The sequence below is a fragment of the Micropterus salmoides genome, unplaced genomic scaffold (assembly GCF_014851395.1).
Source record: "Micropterus salmoides isolate LMB-PRFRI ecotype aquatic unplaced genomic scaffold, ASM1485139v1 Ms_hic_scaffold_13, whole genome shotgun sequence".
Lineage (NCBI taxonomy): Eukaryota > Metazoa > Chordata > Actinopteri > Centrarchiformes > Centrarchidae > Micropterus > Micropterus salmoides.
The window spans coordinates 12,495,845-12,518,559 of NW_024040374.1; the positions used below are offsets into that span (position 1 = coordinate 12,495,845).

A 22,715-nucleotide genomic window follows, 5' to 3' on the forward strand; every position below is an offset into this window, starting at 1 on the left:
ACTATAACACTGCAGCATGGTTTGGGCATATGAGCAGTTGAGCACAATGAAATGTGACTGCATGACATTGACATAACATTGTGAAACCATTAAAAGGTAAATGGTGTCAAAGAAATGGCAACAAAAGTTTGTAATTTTATTATCTCTTCCACCCTAATGGTTTGATTTTTCAGGAAGGATGAGATGATACCATTGCATGTCCTTATCAGTTTCCCAGAAATCCTTGTCCAGTGTTCCAGTGTGTTTCTAATTTTGTCTACAGAGGTCTTAAGGTACCCATCCTTTTGGGAAATACCATTACTTGCCTTAATTTTATGTCATTTTTAAAAGCAAGATAAATACATTTGGAGTCAAACTCTTATCATATATGAATTCATGAGTGTGTATTGTAGAGCTCTCCCCCCCCATTTTCTCTGGTCTTATTTCTCGACTTGTCATTTCCTCTCTATTCCACTCTCGCTTCCTATTGGCTCATTCTTTTGACTCCTCCCCCATTATCTCCTCTCTTGTCTTTTCCTCTCCACTCATCTTTACTTCCCACCCTAGATTTTCTTTTCTCCACCTGTCTTCTCTTCTGTCTTTTCCCTTTGGCTTGTGTTCACCTGTCATTTCCTCACTGCTTTCCTCTTGTTCAACTTGTCCCTTCTTGACTCCTCCTCCTCTCCCTTCTTGACATATCTGCTCCTCCCCTGTCACTGTCTGCTGTCTCTGAACTCTTCCTCCTCCCAATTTTCTCGTTTTTCTCCCTGGCACATATCTTCTTATTGATTACCTTAACTTCACATTTCTCTCCCCTCCTTTTCACTCACACCTTCTCTGTGCTGCACACCCATTTTCCTCAACTTCCCCTTTTCTTTTGTCATCCTCTCTGCTCTCTTCACTTGTCCTTGCTCTCGTGAAGATCTGGTTTTTAATTGCTTAAGGGCATATCAATCCTTTTATACCTGGAGAACAATGGAGAGTGAGGATGTGGGTGGGTGAGGGTAAGGGTGAGGTGAGGACAGGACAGGAAGACAGAAGTGCTACCATGGTAAAAAAAAATTTCATTCTAAGAGAAAAGGTCTCTCTACTTTTGTCACATAAAGGTAGAAACTGTGTTGACATTTCATCATGGGAAGTTGAAATGTGCAGTTTTTTTACTTTTCAAGTAGCAGACCCATTGACATTTGCAAAGAATAGGTCAGCCTTATGTTTTCTTACTTTTGCGCTTTTATTTTTTCATGTACATGCTCAGTGAGTGCAACTTCCCTGTTCCTCTATTCTGAATGTGCTGTATGTGGTCACGTTGCTGGGGAGAAAATACATGGACCCACGTTAGAGCATGCATGTTTTCATTTCCCAATTTGCCATGCACCATGATGCTCGGCCATCTGTCTCAGCACGGTGACTAAATTCAATGCCAGTATATTGCAGGGTCATGAGAAAACAAACCGGAGCTGCTTTCCACATGAGTGGATGAAGCATAACTTAACCCCCGTTAAGTTATTAACACTGAGAGTTTGAGCATCATGCTCTCACCTGCAAGTTATTCTGAGAAACGAAATCTTAATTGTTGATTTAGGACGAGCTTTAGCTTCCATGCTGTTCGGCTAACCCTTCATTCCGGCTGATTAATGGCAACTCGCCCAGCCAAGGGAGTGTCTCATGCGATGGAGGAAGCGGTAGTGCAACAGCGTGTGTGCAGTGAATAAATGCTGTACATTAAACAAATTCCCCCGTGCATGTCTTGGCAGCCAGGCGTGTGGGAGGAGTGGGTATTGCAGATTCGGCCACTTTTTTCCCTCTCTCTCTCACTGACACGGGCGTACATGCTCATGTGTATCAGCAGCCACACGTGTGTTTTACATCTAAACAGTTATTTTTCACTGCTTGTTTTCAAATTCAGCCCATCCAAAATGTATTTCACACTCACGTTCATACGCTCACAGACACACACAGTTTCATTGAGCTTCATAAGTTCTACATTTGCCAGCATATGCATAACATGTAACATGTTCACAAACCCATGTAGTCACACGTACACACACACATCCATATCTCCCTCATCTCACTCCATACTCTCCCTGTGCTGCAGTCAGTGTATCAGGGCATCCTTCTACAGCCAGCCTGTTAGTTGACACTGGCTGGCCAGTGAGGGTCAACCTGACCACTGTGGCCTTTCACAGTAAAGGATCATGTTGACCGTCAGCCGTTGAGGTAATAATGCCCTAAGAGGATACTGGGAAACTGTCTACAAGCAGCGACCAGTTCATGAGCCAAAGACAGAGGGGGAGGAGGAGGGAAGTCAATAACATCAGGCTAGATAGGAGTCAGTAGAAATGTGTTGTCTCTTCTGATGCCAAATATTTCCTTTTTTCCTCCTCCAACAATGTATAAAGTTGTCTTATTAACATCAATTTTCATAGGACTTTTTAAGGATGTATCAATTTCATTTCATAAATGGTTAATATTTTAATTTTAAATACATCTGCAAGTGGAAGTTCAGTTTCAGCATCACACCCAGATGACATCAACGTTCACATTTTAATTGCTTAAAGAAGCAGAAAGCTTAAGAAACTGCAGTTAGCATAATTCAAGTTTCAAAGCATGGAAAGTAGGCCCATGTTATGCCATGTCGATATGATATCCTATGATGGGCACTGCATTTGCACTTAATATGAATTATGTGTTCTCCTTATTTGCACTCTATCTGCATAGTAATTTGATCTCGGTATGAAGAACTTGCACAAATATGGTATTTTCAACTCCGTTTTTTCAACATAAACTTAAACATATATAGTCAAAGCCATGTAGTGCATTTGGGGAAGCTCTCCTATAGGATATTAATCGATCATACCCAGTGTCGTGCATTTCAGCAATGATCGTTATCTAGAAGGACTCTGGGTGCAGGGTAATGATGAGCTCCTCTGACCTTTCACTGGAGATAACCTTCCTCAGCTGCTCAGTGGAAGCTCCTTAGAGTGGACTCATGGTCGCCCACAGCTGCAGACCTGCCTGAGAGTATCGACTGAATATCGAGTGAGGTTATGGTGCAGTACACATGGCCTCGAGAAGCATAGAAACTCACACAAGCACAAGCATAATTACATGTACAAACAAAGAAAAATGCATGTAGATATACAATATGCACTCATATTTAAGTAGTTAAAATTACACTGTAAACTCAAACACAAGCATAAACGCACACTCAAACATCATTAGTGCTCACAAACACAGTTGCGTCCCTCCATATACACAATTTGCTATATAAACCATAAAATTATGGATACAGTACATGGGAGAATATTGAAACACTCTCACGCACACACCCACACACATTCAGATAAGGACCCGCAGATTTGGACCAGGCTCATTAGAGACGTGAAGGAGAAAATGATCAAAAAAAAAAGCCAGGGGGGATTTCATGCAGATTCGCACTCCACCGCTCTCAGGCAATCAGCGGCAAGCCTCCTCTTCGCCAGAACTGTCGTCCTTTGGTCACAAAGGGCAAAGAGAGAGAGGGAGAGAGAGAAACTCATTTCAGCGTTCGTCAAAATTCCCCCACCTACCACTTGAGGAGGCAGTTCATTTTGTAGTCCCTTTCATTAATGTTTCTCTTTCATTCTCCCTCTCCCCTTTTTCTATCTACTTTAAAGGTGCAAGTGAGCAAGCAACAAGGAGTAGAAGAAGAAGCCACTGGAGCAGCTGAAGATATGAAGCTAAAGAGGTTTTGAAAACAACCCAGCGGTAAGTGTCTAATATGTTTTACATAGTGCACCGCCATATTAGGAGAATTATTTTGTTTTCCAGAAGGAGTCTCACACCCTGCATAATAGCTGATATTACAATGTGTGGCACAATTTCATGCTTTGTTAATCATCAGATCTTTGTTTTTTTCAGTCCATCAATATTCCTCCTACATTTGTTACTTGCTTCTTCCACCTTTCCATCTTTCTATCTCTGCCTTTGGTTACAGGTCGTACCTTCGTAGTCCTCATGTTTCACACCACTGCAGATGGCATTTAATAGTTATATTCAAACATGCGGCAGGCAAAGTCTTTTTATGTTAAAATGCACTTATTTTTTATTTGTAATTTACAAACTTGGTCTGTGACAGACCATCTTACCCCCCACCCCCACACCCCCAACTGAGAAGCTGCAGATAACTCCTATTTGTCTAATACCTACCTTTTTTCTGTCATTGATGGACTGCAACCTTGGGCTCCACACAGAGAAAACTGGACATATTCAATAATAGATTCCTCTGCTTAGTCACCAAAGTTACTGCTTATGAATTCATACTGTATGCTCTGTACATTGTCTGTGCACTCTTGTTAAGAATTTTGGGTAAAGACGTTCACAAAACAGTGTAAAAGTTTACTGAAGTTTGGTGTCGGTCACTGCAGATCCAGTCCTTATTTTCCCTAATGATCTCTGTGACGTGACACATCGTCATCTTCCTTCACAAATTTCCTTGCTCCCTGTGCTATACCCATCGATCCATATTGAGCCACAGCAAGCTGGCATTGAGGAGCTTCTCCTGTACTTCGGCAAATCCTTCATCCAACACACTGCATTGTTGGTTTTAAGACCTGGAGGCTGTCGCGCATCAGTTTAAGAGAGTAATGTATTCAGTCACCTGACTTTTGCATTCAGATTCATTCATATTCAGTCCTCTTGGCGTTGGTGCATACTACTAAGTGCAGAATTCATTTTAAAAGGTTTCCTCACGTATTCTCTTTGAAATTGATTAATGAATAATTTTTGCACTGTATGCAGCGTTTGGCATCCTCTTGAGATTAGACACCTTGTTAAATGACATCCTAGGCCTCTCTTCATTGAAATTTTAATTCTAATAGTATGATTTGTTTATTTGTTTAACTTTTTTTTCCTGGAGCACATGAGAGCACATTTAGTTTATACCAGCTAGCACACACAAAGAGAGAGGCAGAGAAGACAAAAACAAAATTAATTAAAAGTAAAAAAAACCAACAACTAAGTACTAAAAACAACATTATAGCAAGACTGAAAAAGTCTCCATTCTTGTACTCAATCTATCACTCACATATCATCATAATTCAACTGACTTTATCCCCAGTCTCCAAAATTAATGTTCTTAAGGAGAAGCATAAACAAAAAGTTGACCAATTCTGGTAACATGTCAGAGAATACAAGTGTCTCTGTTTTTAATATTAAACATGTTTTTTTTTTTTTTTTCATTTTAATGATATAGGCCTAGCTACTAGATATGTGTGGATGTGTTGATTAATCATGTCCATCCATATATTCCACAATCAGGTCAAAATGCTATCTCTTGGTTATATGGCGTAGTTATTGTTAATTTTGAGCTGAAATATCTACTGTAGTTGATTCCACTGCCATTACATACACTGCACACCCCAATCTCATTTCCATGTCATCACTTGACTATTAGTGCTGATAGACATGCAGAAACTGAGAATGAGCTAATGGGTGCAGATTCAGACATCCCCTCTGCATGTGCAGAGGGCGGCCTGCTTCTCGTCACCTCGTCGCCGGAGGCCACCAGCCTCATATTAACAGCTGTATTTGGCATATTGGGCTGCGATAGTAGTGAGACCTCAGTGACCTGCTTCATTTGACTGCAGAAGTGGTGGAAAGAGATAGTACATCTGGACACCCTGCTATGGGCTCAACAAGCTGGAAACTGAAAGAGCGCAGAGGGAAGACCATCTTACACATTAGATCCACTGGGTTTAACTGCCTGCCTGTGAGTCATTTATCACCAGTATTTCAGTGGTTTAAAACACAGCCAGGGCACAAGAAGTGGCACATTTTACACTTTGTTTGAATGTTTACTCACCAAAATAAACTATAATCTTAGTCATAATTTAGCTGAGTCGAGTTATTACAAAGTACAGGCGTGGCTTCCAATGCAATAAAATGCTTGTGCTCTGTCTTCACTTCTAGACAGTACCACACAACTACCAACAAAAAGAACATATGTTCTATGTAATAACCAATAGAAATAAACATTATTCATTAAAAAGAAAAATGATGATGTTAATGCAAGCGATGGCATTATACCAACACTGTACATTAAAATAACACCGGTGCCTTGCATGCTTTACGTGTTGATGAGTCTGATTGCCTGCAGACTAAACAAATGTTCATATGTGATAGTTTTGTTGAGCTGCTTCAGGTCTTTTACAGACCAAACCCCTCATTACACCTCCAGAGAGGATACCTTTGGGTGTGCACTGATAAAAGGTCATCAGTGTTAGATTGTACTTTACAAGCAGGTGTAATTTGCAAGTTTTAGTTTTCCTTAAAATTAGGCATCCACCTCTAGAGAGGGGGGGGGGAAGCATGTAATTGGACAAAATTTCAGGGACTATAATGTTTGATGTTTGATGTTTATTCCAAATAGTGAGAAGAGTGTTTAGTTCTAAGGGTGGTAATTTAAATCAGTTGGTAGATGTATCACTTGTTCAGTTGTTTGGTGCAAAACACTTCAGTCTGATTGCTTTAAAGTGGAAATATAGCCTCTAGATACCAGTTGTGGGGCCCCATGGAGGCTGTCTTGGTTTAAAATTGTACAGTCAACATTTGGCATTTGAATATATAACATTTTGAAATCATTTTATCAGCCCACAAAGACTTTTTATTGACATTTATGTTCTGTTTAAATTTTACATTTTGAAATATAATGATATATTGATGATTACCAGTTGTTGCTGATTCAGGTGCCTCCCTCTCCAGGTCCTCTGAGCATACCTGACTTGGCCAAATCCCTAAGGCCTTTGCACCTGAATGTACAGGCAACAGGCAACAGCAACTGTTGGCTGAGCTTTAAGGACAGTTTATAAGGAAAAGTGAGCAGCAGCTTTTAAGTGGCTCCTAGGATGTTAGCAGCACAATTAAACAAAGCTCTGCTAATCTTTACAGCAGCCATCAAGAGGAACTGTGTTCTTGCAGAGCAGTGTTATCCATAGCAAGGCGCTGGGAGTTTGACAGACTGGATAATTTGCCCTGTGAGCTGCCACCATCCTCATCACAGCAGTGCTTTCACTGCATGCTTTCTGTGTTAGAAACAACCCTAATATACATCATAAAGAGAGGAGACAAAAAACACAGCAATGAATTAGCATTATTCAATTATATATGCTCCAGTTATTTGTAGCGGCATATAAAGAAATGTAAATTGACCTCAAGTTTGGAGGTAATGAATTTGATTATGCCAGTGCATGTAATTTCATGGTATTTGGGAATGGAAGATGTTTAGCTTATTACACTTTCCTCAGAGTGATGCTGGAAAGCTATGCAGTGTGAATCATTTTAAAGTTCTCCTTTTTGTTTTATGTTTTGTATTATAATTACACAGTTTTCCATTTTGTTTCTTTGGAGCACATCCAAGCGTAATTTAGTCATTACTGTGCCACTCAACAATAAATTCTGACAACCTGTTACATTGAGTTTGAACTCATCTTTACAGCAGTTTATACCACTTGTAGGGCTTTGGCTGACCCTGCCCACACGCAAAACTTCAGCACTTCCCAAAGTAGTTTGCAAACTATGCTCCTAAACTTTGGGGTAGCTGATGGATCAAAATAAACAACCTGCTGATGTGTCCTATAATAAAAGACTTGGATATATATTTTTAGGGTGGGGTGGAGAGATGCTATCTTAGGTCTATTAATGCAGTCATCGCTGTGTTGCCCCAGGCCAGAGGGCCTAATCCAGAGTAGTGAGAGTGAATGGGACTGTGGCTCAGGCTTGCCAGACCTGCTTAGGTTCTGGTTGAGAGCACAGTGCTGTGTGGGCGAATCTATTCTGTCCTTGGCAGGGCACAGCATAAACATTGCCCAGGGAATGCAGGCAGGCAGGCAGGCAGGCAGGCAGACAGGCAGGCAGGCAGGCAGGCAGGCAGGCAGGCAGGCAGGCAGGCAGGCAGGCAGTCAAGCGGACAAGAGCAAAACTATAAGGATGGTTGCCTTTAATTTCCTTCCTACTGACTCCCCTCTGTCCAGGGCCTGAGAGCAAGAGAGGGTAACGAAAGACCAGAATGTGTATGGGTGTGGAAATTACCGGTGGAAGCTTCACCAAAGTATGCACTGTTATCCTCCTTCCCCCTCTCACTCGCACAGACACACACACACACACTCAATTCAATTCAATTCAATTCAAATTAGCTTTATTGGCATGAATGTGTAACAACAACATTGCCAAAGCATCATACATACAACATAAGAACAATCAGCCACATACATTTCATTAAACAAGTAATTAAAGCGTAAAGTAATCAAAGCATATGTGTGTTTGTGTTAAAAAAAAAATTAAGAAATATTAAAAAATAAAATAAAATAAATAAATAAAACAGTAAGCGTGTGTGTGTTAAAAAAATAAGATATATATTTAAAATAAATAAATAAACAAAACAGTAAGCGTGTGTGTGTTTGTGTGTGTGTGTGTGTGTGTTTAAAAAATATATATATATTAAAAATAAAATAAAATAAATAAAACAGTAAGCGTGTGTGTGTGTGTGTGTGTGTGTGTGTGTGTGTGTGTATGTGTGTGTGTCACTCTCCATCACACTCTTTCACAGTGAATCTGCCCTGATCCAACCAGTTGATGGCCGTGAAGCAATGACTCACTCGCTCTCTTACTGTCTTTAAGTGATCTGTGTTTGCTCCATGGCACTCTGGTGCTCTGATCTCATGACCCCGTGTGTAAACAAAGCACCACTGCTTCCCCATCCACTACCCCGCTGCCACCATCCCCCCACCCTCCACTACCAAAAAAGGAAGACGGAGCCACTGAGAGCCAGCAAGTCAGTCAGCCAACCCACTGAGGAGGCCATTAGTGAGCCAGCAAGCCAGCGGAGAGGTTGGTAGAAAACCACCTCTGGCATCACTCATCACTCGTGGCCTCTCTGGCTTCACCCGCCTCTCCGCAGTGAAGAAATGCACACACTCACGCCATGTGCACAAACACGCGCTGAAAGGCACACTTATATCTACACATAGCACCATGCGCACAGTGACCCGAAAGCATTCAAGCACTCAAATGCACGCACATACAGTGTGTACATAAAATGTATACAATGGCAGACATTGAGAGGCACATGTGCTTGAGCATACACGCAGTGAAAGACACATATGCACACACAGCACATGTGTACATACAAAATACATATTCACGGAACACTACACACAACATGTACACAGAGTAATGGCCTATTACTGCATAAAATCCCTCCTACACAGCATAAAATACACTGTTTTTTAGCAAGGCCTCTAAACAATCTAAGATATGTTTCTTTGCTGAAGATGTATTTACATGGTGCTATACCATTACATGTAGATCAGTCAGTAGAAGTTCTTATTTTCACACTAAAAACAAGAGAGTATAAACAATATTGAAGACAAAAAGGCAAGACTTTTAGATGGCTGATGAAATTATATTTTTACATTAATGATGCTGGTATGATAGTTTTTGCAAAGTTTATGTTTGATCAGTGTTATCCCACAAATGGTATGAATCCTCCAGTAGTGATGAAATTGTTTATCTTCTTCTATACAGTAGCTATAGTCATGGAGTAACCTCAGCATCACGTATTGATGTGACTATCTGATATAATGTATGTGTAATAAAAGGCGAATAGCCTGCTGGTCTAACCCTACACATGATAAACACCAGTGGGGAACACATGAAACCGCTAGTTTACAACATTCACAGTTAAAGTAATCGTCCGCTCAGTCCAGTAATGCAAGCTTGGCAGTAGAAATGTACCGTTCAAGCAGCAGTAGGCAGCAGATAAAACAACACATTAATACAAAACACTCCCTCTATGTCTGTGTCTTCCTCTGTCCTCACTCTTTCTTCAGAAATTCTTTGGTTTATTTAGCTGCACTCTTTCACCTGCCTCCAAATGTCAGCTGAGTCCAACAGAGCTGGAGGGAAAACATTCTGAGAGAGAAAGCCATATTGAGAGTGAGCCGGCTAAAAGAAATGCACGAGAGTTTAAGGAGAAAGAGAGGCAGGATGAAGTGAGTGTCTGGTAACAGAAAAGTCCTCCAAGAGGGTTATACAGACTCTAATGCATTATACGAACATATAACACTATAATTTAGGCATTTATCTGATGTCTTCTCCACAAAGATCATTGTTAGACTTGTTATGCGATCATTGGATTTAACGAACTGGGCTGCGCAACAATGGGATGTTGCTGACATTGCTGTGAGCCTCAAAAGCATACAAAGTGGCCAGGCCCACTCTGAGGAGTGAGCAATTCAGTGAGCAGCACCACCAAGATGTCACCAATTAACACACATCACAGATGCTGCACTGCCTTTGTCTATACTTTGAAATACTGTTAAAAACAGAAGAAATTAAACACAATAAAAACAATCAATTTAATGTCAGCATTGATATAGACAGATATTGCTGTAAATCAAAAATTAAAGAGAGAAGGATGAAGGTGCTCACATCTTCTTTTGTGTTGAAGTGAAGCTCACCAAGACAGTGAAGACCTGACCACCTGATGAAACATACAAATGCATGTGTTTCACGGATAAATGCACCACATCTAACATGGCATCTGAGGATCTCAAACATTCATAAAAATGCAGAGAGAGACAACAGATTTATTCTCTACCCAGCAGCATGTAATTCATTGCATTCCCACCCCTGCCCTACCCAGTACATCCACCGAGCTCCCATCTCCGTTCTCAAACTCCTGTCTATCGCAATGCTCACTTGTGTATCAAGGTAATGGATTCATAATCTCTCTCAAACACTTTGTAGATCTCTATCATGGTGGGAGATAAGAAAGAGTGTCGTTGCACTCTAATAGCTGTCAGTCTGCCTTTTCTCCTGCTCGCTGTTTGTGTGTGTTAAGCAAATTACACATAACCACAAACCCAAGCACACCATCCTCCATTTTGGCTTCCAGGAAGAAACAAAGATTCCAGCCCAGAGCACAGTCACTTATCAGCTAACTGTTGAGGCAACATGTCCACCAAAGGCAGCAAATGCCTCTCAGAGAGCGTTAAACACTGAGCGCTGGTCGACTTTCTCTCTTTCTTCCAGTGTCTTGTTTGCAGTAAAACACCACAGAGCACTTTCCAACTTAGCTGACAAACAGTCAACCTCAGGGAAAGTAAATATCTGAGATGGTGAGGCAGGCTCAGAGTAACTAAACACGCGAGGGGGGTTGGCTCTCGGGGGCCACCGAACGCAGCGTGCGTGTGTTTTTAATTGTGTTTTCGGTGGGGTGATGAAATGTCCACCATTTGAGCACGAGCTGGCAGTAAGTGGGCTGTCGCCTCCAGGGACAGAGTGAGCGATGGCCCGCTGCTATCAGAGGTGATTGTGCCTCAACCCCTAGGGGTGACATAGATGAACGGAGGGGAGCAGGGAGACAATAAGGAAAGAAGTGGTGTCCTATTTTTAACAGGCTCACATTGAGTTAAAAACAGGACAGGGGGCAAGAAAGAACTGTAAATATGCATCTAAATCAACAAACTTAACTTTGGCAGTGTTGACGTGAACCCAAGTCCTTAAAAATCTGGTAAAATAACTATTGCATACACAATGTAGCAGTAGTACTTATCTATAATTTGAAAAGAAATTAGAAATGAACTGCTTTTTTCTTGCATGCTAGTGTTTTCTGTTGGACAACAGTGACAATTGAGGATCACCTTCATTTGCAGGCATAACAGGTTGACAAAAGGAGGCCAGTAGTTTCAGCAAGGACCATCTTCATACAGTACATGCTGTTACAGGATCTTGGTAACAAGACGCAAACGATTAAACGCTTTCCCTCGAGTGCTCGCCACATCTTCCACTCTCTGAATTTACATGGCATTTATGAACACTCACAAGGAAAACAAAAAGTGGAGAAGGAGAGCAGGGGAAGAGAGCTCCCAGTGTGGAGGAGTCTCATTATTCCGTTATGGATTGCACATGTCAGGCGGTAAGTGCTCTTTTTATCCTTCCAAAGCACTAGCCTCGGCCACTGAGCGCATTTCCCTACCCGTGTGAAATTTACCATGTTAAGGCTCATGCCACCAGGGGAATAGCGGTGAGAACTCTGGGTTGCTGCTAATGTTAACTGGCCTGATTAAATAAGGGGCTGTAATGTGAATAAGAGGCCATGGAAGAAATATACGTAACATAAACTCATGTTTTTTTTACTTACTAGTGAAATTGATTACCCCACCACCACCCCAACACCTCTTTATTGTGTGTTACATGTCACACTGGGTTTTAAACAAAGAACAGAGAGAGGGCAGTGGAGGATTGCTTGTGGCTCAGGATGGCTTTCTGCCAACACACAGCAAAGATGGGTCTTTTTAAAAGGGCCTGTTCCCATTTATTACTGCCTGCATACCTTGAAAAGTTCACACAAAATATATTGCTACTCTCTCTCCAATTGGACAGGAGAGGCCTTTCATTTGATGCACTGTGCCTCACAAATTGTAGCCCCCTTTCAAAGACTGCCTAATTCAATCTCATTTCCTTCAATTTTCCATCATACACCCTGGGCCTTAAAATGCTTCAGGAAGGTGCTTTGACATAGCCAGCTACTGGCCTTTTCTGTTCAGAGGCCATAATCGATTGTAAATCCCAGATTCAGCCAGTCACTTTTGCTACCTCCTGAGCAAGAATGGATTTTGAATTAGAATATAATCTCAAAACGTAATGTAACGAAAGTAAAGATTTAACTGGCCTCTGCCAAATATGCAGTAGTGTTTGGCTGCACACTGGCTGGTGGTAACTGACTGTGGGTGGGTTGATTGATGTGTCTCAAGTCTCACCTCCCTGCTGGACAAAGTGGACACCAGCCATCACTATTCAAATTCAAATTCTACCAGCCAATCAGAATTGCTGTTTGAGCTCAATGCCACTGTGATTGTGTGAAATCAGTTCTAAGCCCCTCCTCACTTCCAGCAAAGTGAAAGGATAGGGTGATTTGTTTGGTTGTGTTGTTGTTTTAATTCAGAAAGGTTCTTTTCAAAAGGTTGTTTTTTATTATCACTTGAATTAAAACAATTTATGCTAATTTGATTTGTTTTGAAATTTAAATAGGAACAAGGACAAAATGGACATGACATGGTAGAGTGGTCACTGAAAAGTAATACATATTCATTGAACAATAAAGACTAAGTGACTTTTTAAAATTGTAGTCATGTCACAGAGAATGATGGGTTTAATCATGATGAGTGGATGAATAATGGCTAGGCCTAATTGTTTAATCTGCACTAAACATCACTGTTTATCTGAACATGTAAAGAAATTAATTATTCCATCCATATATAAAGAATCTGTGTTCATTAGAACTTACAATGTCGCATTGACTACCAACATGTTTGCACCACTAACTTGTGCATCTCTCTCAGTGCTCAAGTTACATTATTCTTATACTACTAAGGCAATGCAAATGCAATAAACATCATTATTCATATTGTGTAAGACTTAATGTTTTGCTATTACAGATCCTAAAAACACTACTTAGTATTAATAATGGAAAGAGTTATCACACTTTTTACTTCATTGTATGCAATTTCATGAAAAAAGTTGATTTTTCATTGCAAATCAGGTTTTTGTAGTTTATATCCTTAGCCTAATAGTTTGTCAAAATATCTTAGACAAGTAACTTTACTTTTTGAAATTGTGAAATAGCCTATCCTTACTAACATTCACAACTTTAATAAGTAAATTCTCATAAAACTCTCACAATTGTCTCCTAAGCTCTTTATGTTACTACATCATTGCTCTGCATTACTTACGTGCACCCTCTCCATTCTGCCATTGCAGCACATTTTTAGAAAATAAAAGATTAGCCACAATAACTCGTTCGTCACAGGCACCACTACTGTGTTTTGATTTCTGACTAAACGTGGTTGAGCGCACCAAGTGGTAGGATTTACGATTCAGGAGAAGTCAAGAGACGAAGTTTATGAGGCGGCATTGAACGCAGCACAAGGCTCCGTATTTTTTCCCTGCAATAGAGGGGAGGGAGAAGGGGGGCATTTGACTCCTGTCTCCCCACCCCCAGTCCGTGAGAGGTGGATTTAGGAAGAAAGGAACCAAAACCTGGGACGCGGAGATAACGAGAGACACCAATAAAGAGATATAGGCGACATTTGGAGATCCGCGCGCGGCGGTGTCGCGCACGGATAATAATAGGGTGTTTTATTTTTCTTTCACTGAGGAGATTCTGGCTCAGAGCGTCTGATCTCGGGGAAAAGGAATACAAACGCACGGGGAATAATATCGGCACTTTATACTCGCTCCCCCCGTTAACAAGTGACTGCTCTGCCGCTGAAGAAATTGGGATATAGCTAACGTTTTTTTTTTCTTCAAACATCGGGGGTGCGAAGTAGCTGTTTTTCTGAAGGAATACGACTGCTCACCCACAAAGAATACGGAGTTTAAAAGCTTTCCCCCGTAAAGCAACTAGGGGGTAGTTAAAGAAATACTACCGTTGAAGTAAGTGCCTGCAACTTTTCTTTCTCTTAACTCTCGAAATATGCTTGATATGAGTTTAGAGAGCAGGTTAAAGGTATTATAAGCCAAATGAGTGTGGAAGAGTGGAGGAAAGATACATTTCCCCCTACTGCCATAATGTTGGACCGTTTCATATAGGCTACCTCTTGTTCATGCAAGTAGACCTCAATCTGCTGGGGGAGACAAAAAAAGAAAAGGTTCTGCTGTTCTTTCTTGTGCTCAATGTGTTTTAGGTAACTTATGTCCCCTATCTGTTTGTGAACTTTGGTTTATTTGCGTTTGCTGTAACAAATGAAGATTGCACTTAATGGTAGTTTTTTTATTTTAACCATAGAGGTTCCTTAACTCTATCACATCCAGGGACCCCCCCCCCCCCCCATCGAGCCAAGCAGCGTTCAGTTACTCCTGATTTGATGCAGCACAAATGTTAATCACTTATTTTAGTGCTAAGAAATAGCGTAGAAATACCTATTAAACACTGAATGTTACTTATGAAGTAGGGAGAATCACTGTGTAAATAAATCACTTTGAGATTCCCATAAATTAGGTGCAGGGGGTTCTTCTGTCTTGTGTTGCAATGCTGTAGTAAGCCTATTTTATTTATAGTATAAGTATAGTGTCTTTAGTATATAGTAGTGACCTTTGTGGAGTGTTTAATTGAATTGATTGGAGGTATTTTGTTGTCCTGTATAACAAAGAGCTCTTTAAGCTATTTCTCTGATGTTTGTACAGTATCATTTAAATTTTTCAGTATTACTCCTTTTTTTCTTAAGGGTCTTCTGCATTGAGAAGTAACTTATGTCTGATTGTGTTTAAGTTTGGATGCAGCTCTGGGCTATGGCCCTGCTTTTTCTTCTTTTTCTGTTAAGGCATGCTACAGTAAGTCAAGTGAGTCCAATTTGAATTGCAATGGATCTTAATTTTATCAGAACATTTAAGGCTAAACCTTCCCCAGGCAACATACCCCCCACCCCCCCAATCATCCCACCCCAACAGCAACTGCATGCCAAAAAAAGATTAGTAATGCATTTCATTTACTGGAGGTTGCTGAACAGATGAGCAAACACAGTTGTTTTTGTTTCTGAAGTTCATAAAAATAGCAGAGAAGTATGATTTAGAGACCTCAGAGGTCAGGGTCAGCCCAGGGAATCAATAGGGAAAATGCAGATGAAAGCTATATATACCAGTTAGTACTATTTACTGCATGTTTTACACCATTTTCACATCTTGTTGAACTAAAGGCAATTCTCCAACCTGATGGAGAATAAATTGGTGTTGTGTTCTATTCTGTGGTTCTTGAAAAACCAACTCAAATTCCACGAAAGGCTGAACATTTCCACTTGTAATGGAAAATGAGGTTTTACCTTAGTTGTAACTCCAAATCATCAGTCTTGCATTCCAGTTTTCAATCAGCCTGCTAGGTTGTATAAATAAACCCATTTGTCTCATGATGACAGTCACATGTTGATTGTCAGTACCAAGAAGGAGTCTTGTCCTTCAGAGTAATTGGACAACACGTATACCAAGGGACTGCACGTCAAGTGTGTTCTTGATTCTTAATGTGGCTTTAATTGAACAATTTATCACCCCTGATCACTGTCAAATAACTGGGCAAGGAAGACAAAAGGCAATAAAAATGCCAAGGATATGCTGCCAGGCACAGTCAGCTAAGCGTGACCGGCATGTCTGTCACAGCAGCATCAGCAAGGTGCTGCTTTATTTAATTTAACATATTTATTTATATCTTGTCTGTAGAAATCGCAGATCGATGCATTTGTGAGTGGCAAGCTTGTAAGCAGTGGTAATGAATAGTGTGTGTGTGTGTGTGTGTGTGTTGGGGGGGGCGGCGGCAGTGAGAGCATTACATCCTTGAAAACTTCTTTTATTGGACAAAACTTTTGATTTCTCCCTGGAGCTCCTTTCCCTACACTTCGAAGAAAAGCTAATTGAATTGTGCCCCGGAAATGATGCTTTTTTCCCCCCGAAGTATGGAGGTCTTGAAGAAGTGTCCTCCTAAGGGTTTTGAAATTCATTTCCTTTGCAATTATTACTTTCTGAGCTGTTTTCTTTTATTTCCCCTACCTCAACAGTAAGGTGTATTCTCTCATTTTTAACAGGATCAAAGGGGAGAAGATAGGGAGATTCTAGATAGCTACAGGCCTCACATGCTCCCTGTAAGCTATTCAAAGTCATGTGTTTTACCTCAGGTATTTGCAAGACAGTTCATAACTGTTCATCTTTCTGACTGTTTTATGTATTTTTAATTCTTTAAGTGCATATTTGACATTTTGACATACAACCAACTTAGCCTATTGGGTGATAATAGAGGCAATGCAAACAGAACTCTTGATATTTTAAGATTCTTTTGTTATTAGAGACTTTCCAGATGCTACACCGAAACCGAAACTGACAACATTTTCAAAAATCAGATTTCTCCTATTATCAAAGGTCACATATACTCCTGCTAAATTGCAACACATGTGCAGATAAATTGGATGATGGGACAATAAATTATGAACTCTCCAAAAATCAATAAATAACTTGTGTATTCACATACAGGGCCTCTGTTTTTCTATTTTAATTCATGTCATGGTCTAACCAAAGGATATAAAATGTTTAACAGTCGTAATCAAGGACCAAAGTAGTTTATTTATTATTAAAATAAAATTCATTCATAAAATGAAAGTTTGTAGTCTATTCATGCAATCATATCCAGTGGATCTGGCTGGGTGGATTGTCTAAGGTCTGCTGCTCTTTAATCCAAAATACCCAATCTTTGTTTTCCACTGACTGTATTTCTGTCATAGGTAATACATGTTTCAGCAATAAAGCTGAAAAAACCCAGATGAAAAACAAAAATGTAGAGAAGTTTGAAGGCATTAAGCTTCATCTACATGCAATGCCGTTGCCAATAATAATCAATAAAAATGAGACCGTACACATTTACTGTACATACTAGTCATTTGTACAAGGCTTTAGGCCTACAATGGCAATCACCCACTTTTTTAACCACCCAGTTCCCAGAGTTTATTCAGATCCAAATAAGAAGCATTTTGTTGGCATCAAGTGCTTTGCAATTAGTCACATCGAAACGACACAGTTAATAACAGCTACTCTGAAGTGACTGTCGTTGCAGAGAGAAATGTGCGCTGTGCATAGGCGCTGTTGCACTCACAGCTAATTGTGTTTATTCATTTTAATATGCTCCGAGTGCTAAATCAGTGCTTTTCCAGCGACACGAGGTGCAATTAGTCTGGCTGTGAAAACAGGAGGCAGTGTGTCTTGTGAAGTGTCCCCTCCTCTCTGATTTGTGGATTAGCCATCCCCTGTCATTCACATTTCTTTTATTGCCAAATATCCAGGCTGGGGAAACACTCAATGCAATTAAAATGTAAGATCTTAATAGCATTAAAACTGATGTGCAATTGAATTGGAAGATCATCCAAATGTCAGCATTGTTGTACATGTATAAAAACAATAATACCCTCTGTTAGAAGTTACCTCTCAATGTATCTAGCTGAGACTCCGCTGATTATTGTCAGCACAGCAAAAGTATATATTATAACTGATAATGATGACTTTGATGAGTCAAAGATGACTGGGTATTTTTGTATTTATGCTACACCTGATTACTGTAAATTAGAGAATGCAAGTAAATAACAGCTGAAGAGAGAAGTTAGAGTGTTTCTGTTGTCTGGTACAATGTGGAATGCATCTTACTAACCATTGTATGTATTAGAGGATCCCTTAAAGTCACTGGGGCCTCACATTGAATGTGGACTCTTGAGTACTCTGAGGCATTTTGGATTGAATGTCAGAACTTTTACACCCACGATAGCACTATTATAAGACCGAAATAGCCAAGCAGTCAAAGAGGAGAACCAGAACATTGCAGTCATGACAATTTAAATCATCATCGAGGTTAAACTTCGAGAGTATGGTGTGTCATTTTCACTCCATAGACTTACATTTTCACTCTGGCTATAGAGAAATAAACATGAGATGGGTTGACCACTCATTCAGACACCTCTGTTGATTGTTTTGGGTCAAACATTGGTTGCTCTGTCCTTAGCAGGCCTCATTGGAGGGCATGGCCATGACCCACCCATTAACACCCAAAACCAACTCCCCTGAATTAAAAAGGTCAGCGCCCAAAGCAATGGTTTTGGCCAGAGGTGTCACAGGTTGAGAGGAAGGGGTCAGATAAGATGAGGCTATCATGAGGTGTGTGAACTCAGCAGAATTGATCTGCCACTGGCTGAATTAAAGTCCACCTTGCATCTTAGCTGACTGTCATTCTCCTGCAGTGTTTGCTACTCGGTTTTGTTTTTTATTCATCCCTATAGCTCCCTCGTTCAATTTATCTTTCTCCTACACCACACTTTCTCTACTTTCCTGTTTTTCTGTAAGGGATTCACCGAAATGAAAATTCTTGGCCGAAGCTGAAACCGAATATAATGAAAAACTAAACTAAAGAATACTGAAGAAGTACATTCACATTTTTTTAATTTATGAATTTTTTTTTTTTACCATTGCATAAGTTAAATAGTCAAAATGTGCTTTTTACTCAGTGTTTCCCATAGGATTTGGAGAGACTATGGGGGTTGGGTCCGAGGCCCGTGAGGGTTGGTAAAGTAAATTACATGTGTCCATTTACTTTTAATGGACACATGTAATATGTTTTATACTTTCTGTGAATATAATCCAATTAATCTTATTTCCATCCTGTATAGACACCTTATTTTGAAAACAGGACATTTTCACATGTGTAGTCAGTTTTAGTTAACACTTTTGCCGATCTATTTTGTATTAGTTGCAGCCTATTATTGCATTTTTTGGGTAGTCCTGTAAATAATGCATTACAATAGTCTAGGGCTGACCCCCAATAGTCGAAGATTCGATGCTTTGATGGTCGGAGCCTGATTCGACTGTCAATCTCACAGTTGAAGCTTCGCAGTGAAACAAGGATCATGCCATTTTGGTGATATGGGGGTGCTCAACGTCTGATTTTACATAGAATTACCAATTTTCCCCCAATAACTTAATATACAGCCTATTACAATAAACATTTAAACGTTTAATGCTGTAAATAAACATGTAAAAAGAAAAAAACTTCCAATAAATCTTTTTAAAGTGCGTGAATAAATCCAAAATTGTAACCCTAACCCTGGGTCGTCAGTGCACATGTATAGGCGTAGCGTGTATGTGTGTAGTGGCAGGAGGAGTTGTCCACACCTCGCGGGACTTTCGGATAATTCATCACGGTTGATGAACCACACAAACAATATTATATCATTTTTAAATAGCCGGCTACTTGAAATAGACCTGCGAGGAACCAAAAGCATGCAACAACTTTTAGGCATTTTCCAAGAACAGGCAAGGTCAAACTGAAAAAAGGTCAAAAAATGCAAGCTTTGTAACAGTATTAAAATGTGATTTAAAACCCAACTCAGAGTCAATCAGGGCACCCAGAACACATTTCAGTCTACTAGAAATAATTTATTATTGTGTATTAGTGCCAACTATGAGCAAAGAAGTCTTGTCCTCATTCAGTTTCAGGGCATTTTTACTCATCCAATGTTTAATGGAAGACAGACAATTCACTAAGGCGTCGAGCGTTGGGGTTCTCTGGCACAACAGATAAATATAACTGTATGTCATCTGCATAAAAGTAAAAATTCACTCCATGGTCACAGATAATTTTTCTGAGTGGCAGCACAAAACACTAAAGGTCCAAGAATGGAACCCTGCGTAATATCTGAAAGGATATTGTGCTTATCTGAGACATGGTCAGCAAGAATGACCAAATAACTTCTACCAGTCAGATATGTATAAAACCACGATAGGGCAGTACCAGAGATACAACCCAGTTCTCAAGGTGAAGAATATTGTAAACTACTGTACCAAAAGCCAGCTGTTAGATCAAGGAGTACGAGGATGGAAACATTTTGATAATCAGAGCTCACCCTGAGGTCATTGACAACCTTTACAAGTGCTGTTTCTGTGCTATGTCCCTTTCTAAACCCAGACTGAAATTTATTGTGTATGTTTATGTAAAAACATATTTAATTGTTTATGGACTACCTTTTCTAGAGTTTTACCCAATAAAGGCAGATTTGAGATAGGCCTGTTCTTGCTCAGCTCAGAGGGTCGTGTTTCTTCAGTTAGGGCCTGACCAAAGCTGTTTTAAGTAAATCAGGAAAAACACCGGATTGTAGAGAGCCATTCAAAATGTCTAATACATCTTCAATCAAACAGTCTAAGACCCCTTTAAAATAGGCATTAGGAATTGCATCAAAGGAGTAGGTAGATGATTTAATCTGCAAGATGGTTTTATTGAGTTCTGCTCCACTTCCTTGCTGAACGAAATTCAATAATAATAATAATTATTATTAATAATTCCAGTTTGGACATTAATTATCTTATTATTAGTGCATTTACACGTATGTTTGATATATTCCATGTTTTTTTTTTTGCCCTTATACCGCCCCATATGTGCCAGGTTATTGTGTGCAGGTGTGAAAATAGCCCCTCATACACAAAAACACACTAAATCCTGCCAGACTATCTGGTGAAGCCTTGGGGAATACATCGACACACTGTCACCTCCCCAGCCTTTTGCTCGTTCCCTTGGCACCTCCACTTTTTACAAAAATGATTCGCTCCAGCTCCTTCTGATGAAGTGACAGTAATCTGCTTTTGACGACCAGCAGGAGCAGACCTTCTGTTGATGTCTGCTTCTCCCTCATTCACTCTAGTCTGCTTCCCCCAAGTTATAACACATTTGAACAAACATGGTGCATAGTTTGTTAAAGCCTGAGAGGAAACTATACCAAACACAGTTGTATTCACGTAAACACCCATTCACTCTCCCTTCCCTCTGGCCCTGATCCCATCATTATGATTATGGAGTTAATATGAACTGGAGTTTCATGGTGAGAAGTAATTAACACCCGGTTTGGGACGGGCATCAAATGGACGTGTTTGGTCCTGTTTCACTGTCTGCATCTACTCTGGTTGTCTCCTGATGCTATCTGGTGGGTCCTATGTTAAGTGTGATTACCAGCTGGCTTCCTCCAGATTGATGCACAGAGGTTCCCCTTAGGGTATCTGGCTCCTCCTCTTTGCAAACTAGGTCTGGCAGGAAGGGCTGCTCTGTGCCCTGGCAGTTTGAACCCTGTGAGGTTTTAGACACGTGGTAGTGGGGGGGCTAAGCACTCCCATTCTTACGCCTGAAGGGTTTGAACAGGTTGCAGTTAGCTCATTTAAACGCTGCTCATGCGGGCCGTTAGATGGTCCAAACCAGCCTGTTGGGCCATCTGTATGAAGTACGTATTTGTGAAGCAAGATGCGAAGATAGGGTGGAATAGTTTCCAAAACATTTCAGTTAATGCATACAGTATAATTTGCCTTGTGAGGCACTTTTGAGCAAAGATTGGCATGCCGACTGCTAGTGAAGGTCACTTGTCCCCTGCAACAGCCAGTTTGTCCATCAGCAGGAGTGTGTCCTTTTTAAGTTTCCCTGAGCAACGTACTGAACCCTTTCATGCTTACGTACTGTAATTAGTGTCAGTTCAGTATTTATAAAAGCACCTATAATTAACAATAGGATTTGTTATTTGTTAATTTGACAGTCTGATATTAATGGCAGCTGAAGAGCACTACCCCTTTTACAGCATGGTGTACAATGTCAAGAATGTATTTATTTCTGATTGTGCTTCTTCCTCTCACCATCGTTCTTTCCACTATAACTCACAAGCTCCTTCAACTGCAGACGGCATACAGCAGACAAGTGGTACTTAGGATTTTGTTTGCTTGCAGTGTTTTATTTAAGAGCAGCTTTGCATCTTTTCCAAATGTGGCAAATTTCACTTTATTTACAGTTTATATTTATTCAGTTACAATATGAAAAGCAAAGAATTCTGTTTCAGCTTCTGTCCTATGAAGAAATGCAGAATTTAACATTGAAAAGGCTGCATGTACAGCCAACTATTGTAAATAGTTACTATACTATACTATAAAGTAGAAGCATGTGGCAATATTTTCATAAATTAGCAGAGCACTAGCTGACCTTCATAAAATCATGGTTACGATAAGAGTCATAGACAGCGGGCCAATTACCATCTTTGACTACTTCACAAAAAACATGGTTTTTCCTGGGTTGCTGTTTTAGTGTGACATGTTTTTAAGAGAAGTGGTTTTGTGTGTGTATGTGTAAGTTGTTAATCTGATGGTGATTATTA

General features: G+C 40.2%; 1 protein-coding gene across 18 annotated transcripts in view; it reads left to right on the forward strand.

Annotated features, from left to right (window-relative positions):
- ptprsa (protein tyrosine phosphatase receptor type Sa) overlaps positions 1 to 22,715 on the forward strand; it is a 242,735-nt gene that overhangs the window by 44,582 nt on the left and 175,438 nt on the right. For 7 of the 18 annotated variants that reach the window (XM_038715593.1, XM_038715601.1, XM_038715596.1 and 4 more), the window contains exon 1: positions 13,994 to 14,454. The gene's annotated coding sequence lies outside the window, so the exon portion shown is untranslated. Of the gene's footprint in view, positions 1 to 3,635; positions 3,727 to 13,993; positions 14,455 to 22,715 lie in introns of those variants that run through there. The other 11 variants (XM_038715603.1, XM_038715604.1, XM_038715611.1 and 8 more) reach the window with 3 other exon arrangements.